The following is a 7,508-nucleotide window of genomic DNA, read 5'->3' on the forward strand; positions in this document are numbered from 1 at the left end:
CATGGGGCCGTGCATTATCCTGCTGCAACATGAGGTGATGTTCTTGGATGTATGGCACAACAATGGGCCTCAGGATCTCGTCACGGTATCTCTGTGCATTCAAAAGGCCATCAATAAAATGCACCTGTGTTCTTCGTCCATAACAGACGCCTGCCCATACCATAACCCCACCGCCACCATGGGCCACTCGAGCCACAACATTGACATCAGAAAACCGCTCACCCACACGACGCCACACACGCTGCTTGCCATCTGCCCTGGACAGTGTGAACCGGGATTCATCCGTGAAGAGAACACCTCTCTAACGTGCCAAACGCCAGTGAATGTGAGCATTTGCCCACTCAAGTCGGTTACGACGACGAACTGGAGTCAGGTCGAGACCCCGATGAGGACGACAAGCATGCAGATGAGCTTCCCTGAGACGGTTTCTGACAGTTTGTGCAGAAATTCTTTGGTTATGCAAACCGATTGTTTCAGCAGCTGTCCGAGTGGCTGGTCTCAGACGATCTTGGAGGTGAACATGCTGGATATGGAGGTCCTGGGCTGGTGTGGTTACACATGGTCTGCGGTTGTGAGGCTGGTTGGATGTACTGCCAAATTCTCTGAAACGCCTTTGGAGACAGCTTATGGTAGAGAAATGAACATTCAATACACGAGCAACAGCTCTGGTTGACATTCCTGCTGTCAGCATGCCAATTGCACACTCCCTCAAATCTTGCGACATCTGTGGCATTGTGCTGTGTGATAAAACTGCACCTTTCAGACTGGCCTTTTATTGTGGGCAGTCTAAGGCACACCTGTGCACTAATCATGGTGTCTAATCAGCATCTTGATATGGCACTCCTGTGAGGTGGGATGGATTATCTCAGCAAAGGAGAAGTGCTCACTATCACAGATTTAGACTGGTTTGTGAACAATATTTGAGGGAAATAGTGATATTGTGTATGTGGAAAAAGTTTTAGATCTTTGAGTTCATCTCATACAAAATGGGAGCAAAACCAAAAGTGTTGCGTTTATATTTTTGTTGAGTATATATACAAACAAGGTCTATTAGAAAAGTATCCTAACTTTTTATTTTTTTCAAAAACTATATGGCTTTGAATCATGTGCGATTACATCAGCCAACCTTGAACCCTCGTGCGCATGCGTGAGTTTTTTCACGTCTGTCGGTTACGTCATTCGCCTGTGGGCAGGCTTTGAGTGAGGAGTGGTCCACCCCTCCCGTCGGAATTCCTTTGTCTGAAAACTTGCTGAGAGACTGGCGCTTTGCTTGATCAAAATTTTTTCAGAACCTGTGAGGCACATCGAAGTGGACACCATTCGAGAAATTCAGCTGGTTTTCGGTGAAAATTTTAACGGCTGATAAGAGATTATGGAGTGTTACTTTCGCTTTAAGGACTTCCCACGGAGCGGGACATCGCTCAGCACTCCAAGGCGCCGTTGTCAGCCTGTTTTGAGCTGAAAACCTCCAAATTTAAGCCTCTGTTGACCCAGGACATCGTGAGAGAACAGAGAACTTTCAGAAGAGGCCGGGATCAGCAGTTTATCTGGACATTCCACTGTTAAAGGAGATTTTGTAATGAAAGACGTGCGGATGGATTGGCGCGTCGGCAGGCAGCCGGTGCCACAGGAAAAACACCTCCATATTGATAACCATTTGTAAAAACCAGGCGGCTTTTGATGGCTTTCATTGAGTGAGTATCTGAGAAATTGTTTAACAGCTGGACATGTTCCAACTTGTCCTTAAGGCTTCCAACGGAGGTGTTTTTCCTGTGGCGGAGGTGTTTTTCCTGTCCGCACGTCTTTCATTACAAAATCTCCTTTAACAGTGGAATGTCCGGATAAACTGCTGATCCCGACCTCTTCTGAAAGTTCTCTGTTCTCTCAAAAACTAAATGGATTTGAATCACGTGCGATTACATCAGCCAACCTTGAACCCTCGTGCGCATGCGTGAGTTTTTTCACGCCTGTCGGTTACGTCATTCGCCTGTGGGCAGGCTTTGAGTGAGGAGTGGTCCACCCCTCTTGTCGGATTTTTATTGCGAAAAAATGTATGAACGATTTGGAGCTTTGCTGCATGAGACCTGAGAGAGCTGGACACCATTCGGAAAATTTAGATGGCTTTCAGCGACGGTTTTATGGGGATTACACAGATTAAGGAGTGCTCCAGCCGGTTTCAAGACTGCCCACAGCATCTGAGAGTGTGGCGCGCTCCGAACGCCGATCGACAGGCTCAAGCCCCGCTGAAACAACCAGATCATTTCCAACGTGAAGGCTTTGTTGATGCGGGACGTCGTCTGACTTTCACAAAAAAGGCAGAAGGTGTAGACATCAGCACTTTTTCGGCACATTCTACTGTTACAGCAGTTTTTTTCATGGAAAGAGAAGCGGAGGATTGCGCCACCGTGCCGCTCATGGCGCGGGACAAAACCACCTCCGTGTTGGTCTCACAGGACGGCTTTCAGGTGGCTTTCGGACAGCTTCCGGTTGCTTTTCAGTCATGTGAGTATCGAGAAACATGTCCTGTGAGGCTTCATCACGGCGTTGCTTTGCGCCATGCGGCTCCGCTCCTCTTTCCATGACAAAAACTCCTGTAACAGTGGAATGTGCCCTTCATTTCTAAACTGGACGCTGTCTTGATCCGGGATGTCCTCTGACTAGCACAGGAATTGCGGAAGACGTGGACATCAGCACTTTTTCGGCACACTGAGACAGACGTGCGGAGGAATTCCGCGTGTTGCGGCAGAGACGCATTGCGCAAAGCCGTAATGAAGCCTCACAGGACATGTTGGGGCATGTCCAGCTCATGCACAATTTCTCAGATACTCACACGACTGAAAAGCAACCGGAAGCCGTCTGAAGAAGTGGCCATTCTTTATGGGACATTAAATAGCTTCTCAATTGCAAGAATCTATAAAAATCTATTGATGTTAAGCCATATTTTTCCTGACATTGACTAAATGATCCTAGTATCTGCCCTTTAAATAAATCATTGATGAAAATTAAATGATTATTTTCCCAATTTTTGAACCTCTGATCTTGTTGCCCTGGTATGAAATCTAAAATGTCTGTAATTTTCATGGCTTTGGATATTGATTGGGGGGCTTTAATCTTTTTCCTGACAGTATTTAGAACTCTGTGAGTGCACCTCATATAGTTATTTGAGATTTTAAATTTGATCCATACCTTGTTTGAGCAGAATATTAACGAATGTAATGGGATTTTGGGACAATACGTTTGTTCTAATGTCAGCCATTGTGTTTCTTTGTTTTGTTTTAACCATTTCATTGCTCCATTTAGTTGTGCTGCCCAATAATATAACTTCAAATTTGGTAAATTAAGACCTCCACAAGCTTTACTGCTGGACAGTAAAGAGAATTTGATTCTGGCCTTTCTTTTTTTCCATATACATGTAGAAATCATTTTTTGTCCATCCATCCATTTTCTTCCGCTTTATCCGGAGTCGGGTCGCGGGGGCAGCAGCTCAAGCAAAGCCGCCCAGACCTCCCGATCCACACACACCTCCTCCAGCTCCTCCGGGGGAACCCCAAGGTGTTTCCAAGCCAGCCGAGAGATGCGTGTCCTGGGTCTTCCCCGGGGCCTCCTCCCACTGGGACGTGCCCGGAACACCTCTCCAGCGAGGCGCCCAGGGGGCATCCGGAAGATGCCCGAGCCACCTCAACTGACTCCTTTCGACGTGAAGGAGCAGCAGCTCGACTCCGAGCTCCTCCTGAGTGACCGAGCTACTCACCATATCTCTAAGGGAGCGCCCTGCCACCCTGCGGAGGAAACTCATCTCGGCCGCTTGTACTCGCAATCTCGTTCTTTCGGTCATGAGCCAAATCTCATGACCATAGGTGAGGATCGGAACGTAGATCGATCGGTAAATCGAGAGCTTTGCCCCCTTACTCAGCTCTCTTCACCACGATGGTCCGATACAGCGACCGCATCATTGCAGATGCTGCACCGATCCGTCTATCAATCTCACGCGCCATCCGTCCCTCACTCGTGAACAAGACCCCGAGATACTTAAACTCCTCCACTTGAGGCAAGGACACTCCACCGACCTATAGAGGGCAAAGCACCTTTTTCAGGTCGAGAACCATGGCCTCGGATTTGGAGGTGCTGATTTTCATCCCGGACGCTTCACACTCAGCTGCAAACCACCCCAGTGCACGCTGAAGGTCTTGATTTGACGAAGCCAACAGAACCACATCGTCCGCAAACAGCAGAGACGAGATTCTGTGGTTCCCAAACCAGACACCCTCTACACCCTGGCTGTGCCTAGAAATTCTGTCCATAAAAATAATGAACACAACCGGTGACAAAGGGCAGACCTGGCGGAGGCCAGCGTGCACTGGAAACAGGTTTGACTTACTACCGGCATTGCGAACCAAGCTCGTGCTGCGGTCGTACAGGGACCGGATAGCCCTTAGCAAAGGACCCCGGACCCCGTACTCCCGGAGCACTCCCCACAGGGTGCGCCGAGGGACACGGTCGAATGCCTTCTCCAGATCCACAAAACACATGTGGACTGGTTGGGCAAACTCCCATGAACCCTCGAGCACCCGATGGAGCGTGTAGAGCTGACGAAAACCACACTGCTCCTCCTGAATCCGAGGTTCAACCATCGGTCGAATTCTCCTCTCCAGTACTCTGGAATAGACCTTACCGGGGAGGCTGAGGAGTGTGATCCCCCTATAGTTGGAACACACCCTCCGGTCCCCCTTCTTAAACAGAGGGACCACCACCCCGGTCTGCCAATCCAGAAAATAATTCAACTCCTCTTTTATATACTGAACTGCCTCTGGATTATTTAAAAGTGACACATTTAGTCTCCATAATTTTAAAGGCTTGTCTTGATCCAAGTTTAAGGACATTAAAACTGGTCCGTGGTCTGAAAGAGTTTGTGGTTCAATATGGCAATCTTTTATTATATGAGCTATTTGTTTAGAGACACACAGAAAGTCAATTCTTGAATGACTTTTATGAACATTTGAAAAGTAGGTATAATCTCTGACCTTTGGATTTTTTACCCGCCATATGTCAACTAATCCCAATTCTTCCAACATACTGTTCAATGCCTTAACTTTAGATAGTTGGTATTTTTGTTCTAATGGAAATTTATCTATGTAGTGGTTTAAAACACAATTAAAGTCTCCTCCTAGTATTATTGGTCCTTTTGAATTCATTGCTAGAGTTTGAGCTATTTGTCAAAAAAAAATTGGGTTGTCCTCGTTTGGGGCATATAAGTTCATAATTGTTAAAGTTATTCCTCCAATTGAACCAATAATAATTATCCAGCGTCCATTTTTATCCTTCATAATTTTTTTCCGAAACCAGGCATAGAGATTTGTGGCATAGTATAACAACACCCCTTTTTTTGTAATTTTCATATGAGGCACTAAATACCTGTCCCACCCACTCCCTTTTCAATTTTGCATGTTCTTCCTCATTTAAGTGAGTTTCTTGTAGTAATGTGATTGAACAATTTAACCTCTTTAATTGAGCCAAGATCATCTTCCTCTTTATGATGTGGTTTAAACCATTTATATTATAACTTACTATCTTCAACATTGCAATTATGAAGTAAGAGTAGGTTTACCATACGCTGCATCTCCCCTTCTGGGTGCCTCAGCACCATTCCAAACCACATTGACAATCATTTTCAATTTGCCAAGACAGAGAGAGAGAGAGAAAAAAAAAAAAAAAAAAAAACACAGAACAAGTTGAACTTTTAAAAAGAACCATAAAGAAAAATTTCCAAAAATCCAGTTTGTTGTCCCGATAGGAGACAACGAACTCCTGATGTAAACTCGGCAGGGAGGCCTGGCTCCATGGATAAAATACACAAAGATGTGTGAGCAGCATTCCACCTACTTCCCAACCTAATGCTGCTTTAAATGCCCGGGTTCAGACAGATATTCCCTTTGTTACACTCCGACTTATGGCTTAAGAAAAATGCTAACTGTTTCTCAGCCTACGTGTTCTTATTCTTATACTGATTTGCATACATATGTATACATATACAAACACATACATACATACACACACACACATATACATATATACATACACATATACAACCCCTGGCAATAATTATGGAATCACCGGCCTCGGAGGCTGTTCATTCAGTTGTTTAATTTTGTAGAAAAAAAGCAGATCACAGACATGACACAAAACTAAAGTCATTTCAAATGGCAACTTTCTGGCTTTAAGAAACACTATAAGAAATCAGGAAAAAAAATTGTGGAAGTCAGTAATGGTTACTTTTTTAGACCAAGCAAAGGGAAAAAAATATGGACTCACTCAATTCTGAGGAATAAATTATGGAATCACCCTGTAAATTTTCATCCCCAAAACTAACACCTGCATCAAATCAGATCTGCTCGTTAGTCTGCATCTAAAAAGGAGTGATCACACCTTGGAGAGCTGTTGCACCAAGTGGACTGACATGAATCATGGCTCCAACACGAGAGATGTCAATTGAAAGAAAGGAGAGGATTATCAAACTCTTCACGTCTGTGACCGAACTGTAAGAAACCGCCTAAAGGAAATGGGATTTACATACAGAAAAGCTAAACGAAAGCCATCATTAACACCTAAACAGAATAAACAAGGTTACAATGGGCTAAGGAAAAGCAATCGTGGACTGTGGATGACTGGATGAAAGTCATATTCAGTGAGGAAACTTGAATCTGTATTGGGCAAGGGGATGATGCTGGAGCTTTTGTTTGGTGCCGTTCCAATGAGATTTATAAAGATGACTGCCTGTCAGGTAAAGGCACTGGGGAGATGGCTGTCATTACATCATCAATAAATGCACAAGTTTACATTGATATTTTGGACACTTTTCTTATCCCATTATTTGAAAGGATGTTTGGGGATGATGAAATCATTTTTCAAGATGATAATGCATCTTGCCATAGAGCAAAAACTGTGAAAACATTCCTTGCAAAAAGACACATAGGGTCAATGTCATGGCCTGCAAATAGTCCAGATCTTAATCCAATTGAAAATCTTTGGTGGAAGTTGAAGAAAATGGTCCATGACAAGGCTCCAATCTGCAAAGCTGATCTGGCAACAGCAATCAGAGAAAGTTGGAGCCAGATTGATGAAGAGTACTGTTTGTCACTCATTAAGTCCATGCCTCAGAGACTGCAAGCTGTTATAAAAGCCAGAGGTGGTGCAACAAAATACTAGTTATGTGTTTGAGCGTTCTTTTGTTTTTCATGATTCCATAATTTTTTCCTCAGAATTGAGTGATTCCATATTTTTTTCCCTCTGCTTGGTCTAAAAAAGTAACCGTTACTGACTGCCACAATTTTTTTTCCTGATTTCTTATAGTGTTTCTTAAAGCCAGAAAGTTGCCATTTGAAATGACTTTAGTTTTGTGTCATGTCTGTGATCTGCTTTTTTTCTACAAAATTAAACAACTGAATGAACATCCTCCGAGGCCGGTGATTCCATAATTTTTGCCAGGGGTTGTATATATACACACACACACA

The 7,508-nt window shown here is 44.3% G+C and overlaps 1 protein-coding gene across 3 annotated transcripts in view; it reads right to left on the reverse strand.

Moving 5' to 3' along the window:
- The window catches only part of sept8a (septin 8a), a 140,046-nt gene that overhangs the window by 69,306 nt on the left and 63,232 nt on the right, over nucleotides 1-7,508 (reverse strand). The gene's annotated exons all lie outside the window — the stretch shown is intronic.

The sequence above is a fragment of the Thalassophryne amazonica genome, chromosome 9 (assembly GCF_902500255.1).
Source record: "Thalassophryne amazonica chromosome 9, fThaAma1.1, whole genome shotgun sequence".
Lineage (NCBI taxonomy): Eukaryota > Metazoa > Chordata > Actinopteri > Batrachoidiformes > Batrachoididae > Thalassophryne > Thalassophryne amazonica.